Source organism: Dromiciops gliroides, chromosome 2 (assembly GCF_019393635.1).
Source record: "Dromiciops gliroides isolate mDroGli1 chromosome 2, mDroGli1.pri, whole genome shotgun sequence".
NCBI classification, from domain to species: Eukaryota; Metazoa; Chordata; class Mammalia; order Microbiotheria; family Microbiotheriidae; genus Dromiciops; species Dromiciops gliroides.
In genome coordinates, this window is record NC_057862.1 from 611013061 (window position 1) to 611025353 (window position 12293).

Here is a 12293-nt window from a genome sequence, read left to right on the forward strand (position 1 = left end):
TGAAGGACTTTGAATGCTGAACTGAGCATTTTGTATTTTTCCTGGAAGTGATAGGAAGCTACTGGAGTTTGGGGTGTGTGTGTGTGTGACAAGATCAGACCTGAGTTTTAGGAAAATTAACTTAGTAGCTGAATGGAGAATGGATTGCTGTAGACAGACTCACCAGCACCCTATTTCAGTAATCAAGGTATGAGTGCATTCACCAGAGTTGTGGCAGTGTCAGAGAAGAGAAGGGGGTGCACTTGAGAGGCATTGAAAAGGTGAAAGGGAGAGGACTTGGAAAAAGCTTGGATTTGTGGGGAGAGAGATAGTGAGGAATCCAGGATGACTCCTAGGTTGCAAGCCTGAAGGATTGGAAGGAGAAGACTATTTCCTTTTTTCTACTCTGCTTCAACCAAACTGGGCTAGTCGCCTCCCAACTTCATATTTACATTGTCCCATTATGTCCCGATGCAAAATGTATTCAATATCCCAAGTTCTATCTGATGAAGTTTTCATCTCATCCTTAAAAATCTAGCTATATTAATGGATAGGAAGAGATTTCAATCATAAATAACCAATAGAAAGGATTGCAGAAGACAAAATGTGCAAATTTGATCATATAAAATTGAAATTAAAAAGCGTTTGCAACAAAGAAATCTATGCAGTTAAAATGAGAAGGGAGCAGGTGCCTGGGGAAAAAGTCTTAGCAGCAAGTGTTCTTTTTGTAGGATAAAAATCAATTCATAATCTTTATTTCCCTTATTATTTCACTCATTCACATTATTTTCCCCAAATATATGTAAAGACATTTTTAAGCATTCTTTTTTTTTTTTAGTGAGGCAATTGGGGTTAAGTGACTTGCCCAGGGTCACACAGCTAGTAAGTGTTAAGTGTCTGAGGCCGGATTTGAACTCAGGTACTCCTGAATCCAGGGCCAGTGCTCTATCCACTGCACCACCTAGCTGCCCCTAAGCATTCATTTTTACAAGATTTCAAGATCCAAATTTTCTTCCCTCCTTCCCTCCCTCCCCTCTTCCTAAAATGGTAAGTAATTTGACATAGGTTATATATACAGCAAGTGCTCTTGACAGCTACCTTAAGAAGTTGACTCAAAGTGAGCTTTTGGTTCATTAAAACCCATCTCTCTCTCTCTCTCTCTCTCTCTCTCTCTCTCTCTCTCTCTCTCTCTCTCTCTCTCTCTCTCTCTCTCTCTCTCCCTCTCTCTCTCCTTGGCCAACTGTCCCCCATTACATTTAAGAGAGTTCTCTCTCAGAGGTTCTATTAATCCTAGAGTAACTAAAATTCCTGTTACATTAAAGTAGTTAACAAAATAGGTAGCATCACAAGAATTCAAAAAATTTGTAATAATCAGAGGGTCCCCAAAGTCTTAGTGTCATTTTATTTAACATGGCACTAAGACTTTTAGAAGACCCTGTATATACTCCCCATGGATAACAGTACATTGACAGTATGTACAACTTCAGTTACTTTACTGTTTTTTGTTTGTTTGTTTGCTTTGTGGGGCAATGAGGGTTAAGTGACTTGCCCAAGGTTACACAGCTAGTAAGTGTCAAGTGTTTGAGGTCAAATTTGAACTCAGGTCCTCCTGAATCCAGGGTCAGTGCTTTATTGACTGTGCCAACTAGCTGCCCCCTTACTGTTTTTGATTTAAATATTCTGACAATTTTTGAAAATAGCTTATGCAAACAGCAAAGCCAAGGGATTGGGAATAGTGATAGGGAAATGGAGGCTGCGAATATAGGTGATTTTTTTTTTTGGGAATTTCGTCATGAAAAGGAAATCTATAGGATGATAACTTGAGGGGATGTCAAGATCAAGTGAGAGGTTTTCATTTTGTTTAGAATAGAGCCCACCTGAGTGTTTTGTAGTCAGTGTGGAACTGGCCTATACATGAAGACAATGTGAAGATGGGAGAGATCCCATGTGATGTTCTGATGAGGCACACCCTTGCAGAAGATGGGAGAGGAAAGAATTTCAGGCACAGGTAGAGGGCAAACAGTTTCTACTTCTTTAGAGGATAGGTAAAGATATGCTGGGGTTTTCCAATATAGAATGTAGCTGAAGATAGATGGGGGAAAAGATGGCTATTAATGGATGAATCCTGTTTCTTCAGTAAAGTTGAAGGTGAGGGCATACACTGAGAAAAAGTGTGGGTTTGAGAAGGCATTGGGGGCTTCATTTGAGATGAGATTTGGAGTCATCACTAGAAGAAATAAGGAGAAATGATTACCAAATTTTTTTGATTGCATGCTCATATCCACAAAAAATTTTGAATATGTCCCCAAAATATAAGTATATTTACTTACTAAGTATATTACATATGTAATATTATACTCAAAATATATGATATACATCACAAAGCAAACACAAAAATAGAAATTAACAGATGAAATAAACTCTTTTTAAAATTAATATTTATTTTTTCATAATAGAAAAAGTTCTCTCTTACAAAAATCTTGAGAGTAATATGATTTAATATACTTCATTATTTTATAAAGTCTTGGTCAAACACTGTCAAATATATATTCGAAGGTTTTGTTTTAAGTGTAGAGTATTTCGGTCCTTGATTTTGATGGTTGTCACAGCTGAAAAAGATAGGCCCCATTGATTAAAATGGAGAAATGTACTGTTCATGGTATTTATCTTAGTCAAGATACTAATTTTTTTAATCCTATGTACTGTTAGGGCCAAATTTAGTATGAGGAGAGTTAATTGGGCAGCTTGCCATAATATTGGGGTTCAGAAAATAATGGGGGACCTCTAAGTCCAGAGTTTCCCCTTCTCCAAACTGCCTCTTTTTCAGTTATGTCTCCCAGACTGATAAAAAAGATTAACAGCCTCTTTTCCACAAACAAATCAGGTTTTATTAATGGGAACAAAATTTACAACCCAAGTGGAGTTAATAAAGCCAGGGACAATGAGAAAAGGGGGTAGAGAAAGGGAAAAATATGATCCTCTTCCCAGATGGTTAGAATCTAAATATCTAGGGTAAAAAGGCCCCCACGTACCTCAGATAAGCTCTGCTTCCTCAGCTTCTCAGAACAGCTTGGGTCTGGCAAAAACTAACTCAAACCCTAAACTTGTTTCCAGCTCAGCTGGTCTAATAAGCCATCCTCACTTCAATAACCCAAACTCACCACCACCTGGAATCTGTAGGTCTAAAGAGAATCAACTTTGCAGTGTCTCCTGGTTAGGTCCAAAGATCAGCTCCTCTCTCTCTCTCTCTCTCTCTCTCTCTCTCTCTCTCTACGTTCCTTCCCTGTCCCTCTCCCCTTTCCTGCCTCTCTCACAGGAAGGGTGGTTCTATAGCCAGGCTGAATCTCCAATTGGTTCAACATCCCCCCTGGGCTTTCCCCATTATAATTTGGCCAGGCTCATGTGGGCGTGGGGGAACTCCTAGGTGGGGGTTAGGTACTTTAGTTTGATACTTTGACTCAATAAATGTTCTTTGTGTTGTTTGTTCTATAATTTCTTAAAGTACACACCCATCTTCTTTTAGGCTTTTAAAGCTTGCATCTTTTCAGTCTGACCATGATGAAGCAAAGATGGGGTTATAAAAACTCCAAATCGCAATTAATTCCTTAAAGTACCAATTATGAAAACATTTTTGTTGAAATTCTGCTAGTAAATTTCCATCTTCCCTGATGTCATTCAGTTGTTCTTGTAAACTAATATGTTGCTTTGTTGTTGTTGTTTATAGCAGGGGCTTCAAAGCTCCCTGAAACCTTTCATTTGGAAGGTTTTTAAATGGGCTTTTATCCTGGTTTTTAAAGTGTGCAGATTATGAAAATTTATATTGACAATTACATAATTTGGGGGGGGGGGAAAGCTTAGTTTTTAAATATTTCAATAATCACAATGGCTTCATACCAGGATGTTCCCAAAGTCCTAGTGTAGCTTAAAGCTCAATAGCTTTAAACTATTTAAATAAAACCTAGGATAAAATGGGAAGTGATGAATTGGGGGAAAAAACCAAAAACCTTTGTATCGGGGGGCAGCTAGGTAGCAAAAGTGGATAAAACAATGGTCCTGGATTAAGGAGGACCTGAGTTAAAATCAGGCCTCAGACACTTGACACTAAGTGTGTGACCCTGGGCAAGTCACTTAACCCTAATTGCCCCCTAAAAAACAAACAAAAACAAACAACCCCCCCAACAACCAAGGGTTTGATATTGAAAATATATAAACAATTGATAAATACATATATATGAAAATACTCACCATTCCCCAATAGATAATGTGGTCAAAGGTTTTGCCTCACATCCTACAAATTGGCAACGATGATAAAAATGGCAATAGTCAATGTTGGAGGGGTTATGGAATGATAGTCACTGATACATTGTTGGTGGAACTGTGAAAGCAATTTGGAATTATGCAAATTAAGTGACTAAGATGTCCATATCCTTTTAGTCAGAGATTCTATTATGGGGCTTATACCCCTAGAAACAACTGATAAGGAGAAAGTCCCTATGTACTAAGTAGTTAGGTGATGAAGTGGATAGAATGCTGGGCCTAAGGTCAGGGAGACTCATTTTTCTGAGTTCAAATCTGGCCTCACACTAGTTGTATGACCCTAGGCAAGTCACTTAACCCTGTTTGCCTCTCATCTGTAAAATGAACTGAAGAAGGAAATGGCAAACCACTCTAGTATCTCTGCCAAGAAAACTCCAAATGGGGTCATGGACTTTCAGACATGACTGAAAAACTACTGAACAACAACAACAAAACAGTAATTTTTGTGATAGCAAAGAATTGGAAACAAAGTAGATGCCCATCAACTGGGTAATGGCTAAACAAATTATGGTACATAAATATAATGGAATCTTACTGTGTGAGAAATGAGGTCTGTGATGAATGTAGAGAAGCATGAAAAGATCTATATGAACTGATACACAATGAAGTAAAGCTAAGAAGATAATCTATATAATAACTGCAACAATGTAAATGGATTGGACACTGTGCCACCTAGCTGCCCCAAGTTCTCATTTTTTTCTAACTGAACAGTGGACCAGATAATCTGCTGTTGAAAATTCCCCATGATTTGACCTCAAGCTCTATAGAATCTAGAACATGAATATAAGCCTAGGAGTAGCACTCTGCTGGTGAATGACTATTATTATTACCCTGGTAGTAAGTGGAAGAGATGTGATTTGAACCCAGGTCTTTCAAAGTCCAGCTCTCTTTCCATTACATTAAGTGAAGAAGCCACCTCTTTCACAGGCCAAGTATTCTAAGTGAACAGCTGGGTCAAGAGAATAAGGGTTCCTTGGGTGAGCTGAGTAGTTCTGAAAAGGGAGGTGGGGGTGCTTTTCTCCTAATTAGTATGGGGGAGAACATCTGGTGATCATCTGGTTCCCTGAGTGGTCTAGAGAAGAGAATAAGGAATAATGGGACCCAGTGTGTGGAGTACGGGCAAAGGGTTTTTTGTCCTTTCCTTCTACTCTGCTCTGTGTCTAGTTTGGAGGAGGGTGACATGGAGGTGAGTTGCTGTTTTTCACTATGATAGCAATAATAATGATAGCTTACATTTATATGGCATTTTAAGGTTTTCAAAGAACTTTACATACAATATTTCACTTGATCCTGCCTTCACTCACATTTCTGTTTCCTGTATCTCTTGGAGTCAGGAGAAAAGGAGAGAAAAATACCTAGGTTCTTAATGAAGGATCTTGGGAAGGAACAGCAGATGAAATGAAACGGATTCATAGTCAGAGGGAGGCTGGTAGGCTGCTACAGATCCTTCTCAGGGGCTCCTGAAGGAACTTTAAATGGGATTCTCCTTCTGATTGACTGTCCTAGATCCCATCTGGAGACCCTGGAGCTCCCCAGGTGGAACTCACAACAAGTGGGAACATCTTCTCCCTTCCTTGCACCAGAGAGCACCCTTCCTGGCCACCTCTCATTCCCACCCCTGTGGGAGGCAATTGAGAATCTCTCCCCATTCTGTTTATAAGGCACATTCCCTCCTTTTCTCTCCTGTGGGGACAAATACCCCAGTGCATCTTAATGTCTCCTGCACATTTCTTTTTTATCTTAAATAATGTTTTATTAATATCTTGTTGCTGATATCATCATAGTTATTCCAAGTGCCTCCTTCCTCCCCATCCCAAAGAGCCATCCCATATAACAAATAGCGTTTTTTTTAGAGAGGGAGAAAAAATCAGCTCCACTGCTCAATACATTGAAAAAAAATCTGAAAAAAATGTGCAATGTGTAACACCTATGGATCTCCAACTTCTACAGAGTGCTGGATTGAAGGCATCTTCTCATATCTCTTTATTGGAGTTCCACTTGATCTTTATAATTTTGCTGCCCTAACTTTTGATTTTTGGGAATGTGGTTTGTGTAGGTTGGTTTCTTGGCTTTGCTCACTTCACTCTGCATCAGATCTTTCCACATTTCTCTGTTTTCATCACACACATTATTTCTCATAGCACAGTAATATTACATTACATTAATACACCACATTGGTTTAGCCATTCTTCAGTTGATCGACATCTACTTCGTTTCCAATTCTTTGCTATCACAAAAAGTGTTGGGGGCAGCTAGGTGGTACAGTGGATAGAGCACCGGCCCTAGAGTCAGGGGGACCTGAGTTCAAATCCAGCCTCAGACACTTAACACTTAACTAGCTGTGTGACTCTGGGCAAGTCACTTAACCCCAATTGCCTCACCAAAAAAAACAAACAAAAAGTGTTGCTATAAATATTTTGGCATATAAGGGATTTTCTTCCTCAAGGTGTTAGTCCAGTAATGGAGTCTCTGGTTCAAAGGATAGGGACATCTTTGTCACTTCATTAGCATAATTCTAAATTGCTTTCCAAAATGGTTGTGCCACTTCAGAGTTCCATCAACAATGTATTGGTGTGTCTGTCATTATATGACCACTCCAACATGGACTATTAACATTTTTGTTACCTTTGCAAATTTGCAGGGTGTGAGGTAAAACTTCAGGGTTGTTTTGATTTGCATTTCTCTTATTATTAATTATTTGGAACATTCTTATAAATGGTTGTGAATACTTTGCAATTTTTTTGAGAACAATTTGTCCATAGCCTTTGGCTACTTAACTAGAGAAGAATGGTTATTATTCTCATATATATTTATGAATTATTTGACATCTTAGATACCAAACCCTTAATTTGATATAAGGATGTTTCCCTATTTGACCTCTTCCTTTCTTATCCTAGGCGCTTTAATTTTGTGATAAAATAATGGAATTTGGCAGATGCCTAGGGGTCCCACCTGAATTTTTCTGTGAATAATAAACTTTTCTGTTTCAAGTAATCAAAGTTATCTATTTTGCCCTTTGTAATTGTCTCTGTTTCTTTTGGGGTTACGAATACATATCCTATTCTACATAGCTCGGAAAGGTATAGGATGTTTCTAATTTTTCTAATGTTTTTAATAACATGATCTTAAATATTAAGGTCCTTAAATATTAAGGAATATAGTGTAAAATGTTGGTCTAAGTTTAATTTATGTCAGAATGCTCTCTAGTTTTCTCAGAAATTTTTGTCATAAAAGGAGTACTTTTCCTAGGTAATTTATGTTTTCCACTTTATTAAATTCTGGGCTTCTGATTCTCTTTTGACTTGTATGTTCCATTGATCTACCTTCCTATTCTTTAACTAGTACCAGATGGTTTTGATGATTGCTGTTGGAAGTGTTATTTCCCCTTCATCCTTACTTTGCATCATTTCTTAGATGATTTTCTACAACTTTTATTTTTTGAAATGAATGTTATTATTATTTTATTAATTCTTTAAAGTATCCCCTTGATAATTTGCTTAGTAAAGCATTAATTATCAATCATGGTAGTATTGTCATTTAAAATTATATTGGCATGGCCTAGCTATGAGAACTCAATAGTTCTCTGCCTATTTTAATTATTGTTTATTTCTTTAAGGAACATCTTGTAATTGAATCTATGCAAATCTTTTGTGTGCTTTGGTAGATTTCTCTCAAGACATTTTTTGCATTTTGTAGTTATTTGTAATGGAATTCTCATTTCTATTATTGCTTTTTGTGTTTAAATTTTAATTTAAAAAGCCTTACACAAACAAAACCAATGCAACCAAAATTATAAGGAAAGCAAAAAAACTGGAAAGAATTTTTTGTAATAAGTATAAAGATAAAGGCCTCAAATATATAGAGAAGTACATCAAATTTATAAAAATATAAGTCATTCCCCAATTGATAAATGGTCAAAGGATATGATTAGGCAGTTTCCAAACAAAGGAATCAAAGCTATCTATAGTCATATGAAAAAATGTTCCATACCACTATTGATCAGAGAAATGCACCTATCAGAGTGACAAATATAACAAAAAAGAAAAACATTGGATGTTGGAAGGGGTATGAGAAAACTGGGGGGATACTAATCCATTGTTGGGGAGTTGTGAACTGATCCAACAATATGGTGTAACGATTGAATACGCCACCTGCTGGAGACTTACTGTAGAAGAGTTCCGCCCATGAAGCGAAGGTCTTTGAGGGCAAGACCAGGAGTCTTTTCTTTGGCGTCAGGAAGTGACGCGGGCTAGTGGGAGGAAGAAGGAAGAGACTGGCGGCTCGGTCTCACTCTCTTTCCTCTGAACTCTGGTGGAGAGCAGAGATAGAAATGTGCTCTCCCTTTAATAGATAGGAATCTAGGCCTTTTTCTCTCTCTTTACCAAATTCTTATTCTCCTTAATAAATGCTTAAAAGCCTAACTCTTGCTAAAGCTTATAATTTATTGGCGACCACTCATAAGATATTTTAGACAGACTAGCTAGAATTTTAGCCCTTAACAATGGAGAGCAATTGGAACTATGCCCAAAGGGCTATCAGAACTGTGCATACCCTTTGATCCAGCAATACCATTGCTAGGTTTATAGCCCAAAGGAGACTCCCCCAAAAGAGAAAAAGAGCTTATTGTACAAAAAATATAGCAGCTCTTTTTTTGTGGTGGCTAGAATTGGAAATCAAAGGAATGCCCATCAATTGGGGAGTGGCTAAACAAGTTGTGGTATTATGATTGTGATGGATATTATCATGCTATAAGAAATTACAAGCAGGACAATTTCAGAAAGGCCTAGAAAGACTTATATGAACTGATATATGGTAAAGTGAGGAGAACAAGGAGAACATTGTGCACAGTGACAGCAATATTGTTTGATGAAGAACAGTCAATGACCTAGCTATTCTCAGCAATACAATTCAAGACAATCTCATAGGACTAATGATGAAGCACACTATTTACCTCCAAAGAAAGAACTGATATGATTGAACCAAGACTGAATCATGCTGTTTTTACTTTCCTTCTTTTTTTTGGGTTTTATTCACAGTTTTCTTATACAAAATGACTAATATCTGATTGCTTACTGCCTCAGGTGGGGCAGGGGAGGGAAAGAAGGAGGGATAGAATTGGAACTCAAGCTTTAAATAAAATACCTACCAAAGGAAAAAAAATAATTTCTGTTTGGGAGAGATTTGAGAGGTCATGGGGATCAGAGATGTCTAGTCCTCCATCTTCTCTCCTGTACATTTCTATCCACATTGACTAATTAAAGTGAACTCCTTGAGAGCAGGGATTATCTTTTTTCCTGATGTTTAGTACAGTGTTTGACAAAGAATACTCACTTTCATGCTGTTCATTCATCATTCAATTTATATATATATATATATATAAATGAATCATTCATTCATTCATAGCGAGAGAGACAGAGAGATAAATAGACAGATAGGTGAACAGATGGACAGAAAGAAGGTTAATGGAATGTTGCTCATTCTTTAGCAACAGAAGTAAACATGGATCAGGGTGACACTGGGATCAGCAAGAGTCTTCTTCAAAAGGAAACAGAAGGAACCTAAAACTATGATGAACCATGGCTGAGATGGGCCATTGAACTTGACTAACAGAAATAAAGTAGCAGATCCTGCAAATAGTACAAGGCTCTACAGACAACATGGTTACAAGCAGTAAGTCAGGTCTGTGTGAGGTCCAGGGGGAGGCTTACCTGTATTGAGGGCCTTAACTGCTGAAAGAGTTATTATAGAATAAAATGCTAATGGTGTGTCTTACCTAGCTTTGGAGGGAGTTGTCGCGAAGATGAATATTCGAATTAGAGTTAGAATATTAGAACTGAAAAGGACCTTAGAAACCTACCTCCCAGACCCTATCTCTGGCCTTTTATAGATAAGGAAATGGAGGTTCAAAGAGAGTAGTTTATTCAGGATCATGCAGCTAAATTGCAGAACAGGGCCGTAACCTTAAGTCTTTGTGATTTTAAGGTCAGTATTTTTTCTGACAGCACCATGAAGGGGGCCTATGGCATGTTGCTTTGAGATATTTTACTTTGAAAGTTGGAAATCTTTTCCATTGGCAGATTCAGAGCATGGCTGTTCATGTCATATGCTAACACCTCAAGTGCGAGGCCATGTGTGAAACCTAGGCCCCTGGAGATTCGGTGAAGCCTGGAATTGCTGACTCAGAAAACCTGAACTCCATGAAGATGGGGGCTGGGCCACATCTGGATGGGAGCCTCCATGTGTCTAGGATCTGGGGTAGCTCTCTTTGTGTCACTCAGGATCCCCCACAGCTGCTTGCCTGCTGTCCCCTGTGCAGTGTAATTTTCTTGACGTCAATTATAGCATCTTCAATTGCTTAAAATAAACTAAGTAGTTAATTGGAGGTTGTGTGTTACTTGACAACCCTGGATACCAGTGAGGGCAATGAGTGGGGAAATGGGCCTCTGGGTAGCCCCAAACTGGATCCTGGGGAAATTATGACTCATTCTTTTATTAATCTCTTTATTAGTCATTGACAAAAACAAAAGAGCCTAATCAGCTCCTGGAGCCTCTTGGAGGAGATACATGGTACATGGTATACAGTACATAATACATGGTACATGTATGTGGTACACGATACATAGTACCCGATAGGTAGGACTCAGTTGGAAGTCAGGAGACCCCAAAACAGAATGGGAATCACATTTTAGAAAAAGCACTGTGCATATCCAGAGAATAGCAAATGGAATACTGGAAGGTTTTAAGATTATGCCAAGTAAAGGGACTAAGAGTGTTTAGCCTAAAGAAGATGCTTGATACATGGTACACGATACACAGTACACAGTACATGATACATGGTACATGGTACACGGTACATGATACAGAGTACACAGTACAAGATACATGGTACATAGCACACGATACAAAGTACATGATACATGAAACACGGTACATGGTACGATACACAGTGCATGGCACATGATAAACAGTACACAATACATGATACACAGTACACAATAAATGGTACACGATACATGGTACATGATAGGTAGGACACAATTGGCAGTCGGGAGACCCCAAAACAGGATGGGAATCACATTTTAGGAAAAGCACTGTGCATATCCAGAGAATAGCAAATGGAATAGTGGAAGGTTTTAAGATTATGCCAACTAAAGGAACTAAGAGTGTCTAGCCTAAAGAAGATGCACAGTACATGGTACATGGTATACAGTACATGATACATGATACATGGCTCATAGTACATGACACACAGTACATGATATGGGGTACATGATACACAGTACACGATACATGATACACAGTACACAATACATGGTACACGATAGGTAGGACAGAATTGGAAGTCGGGAGACCTAAAAACAGTATGGGAGGGGCAGCTAGGTGGCACAGTGGATAGAGCACCGGCACTGGAGTCAGGAGTACCCGAGTTCAAATCCAGTCTCAGACACTTAACACACACTTACTAGCTGTGTGACCCTGGGCAAGTCACTTAACCCCAATTGCCTCACTAAAACAAAACAAAACAAAACAAAACAAAAACCCAGTACGGGAATCACATTTTAGGAAAAGCACTGTGCATATCCAGAGAATAGCAAATGGAATACTGGAATGTTTTAAGATTATGCCAACTAAAGGAACTAAGAGTGTGTAGCCTAGGGGGCAGATAGGTGGCGTAGTGGACAAAGCACTGGCCTTGGATTCAGGAGGGCCTGAGTTCAAATCCAGCCTCAGACACTTGACACTTAACTAGCTGTGTGACCCTGGGCAAGTCACTTAAACCTCATTGCCCTGCAAAAAACCCCAAAACAAACAAACAAACAAACAAACAAAAAGAGTGTTTAGCCTAAAGAAGACGCACGGTACATGGAACATGGTACATGGTATACAGTACATGATATAGGGTATATGGTACATGATACATAGTACATGATACATGGTACATGTACACAGTACATAATACACAGTACATGATACATGGTACACAGTACACAGTACAC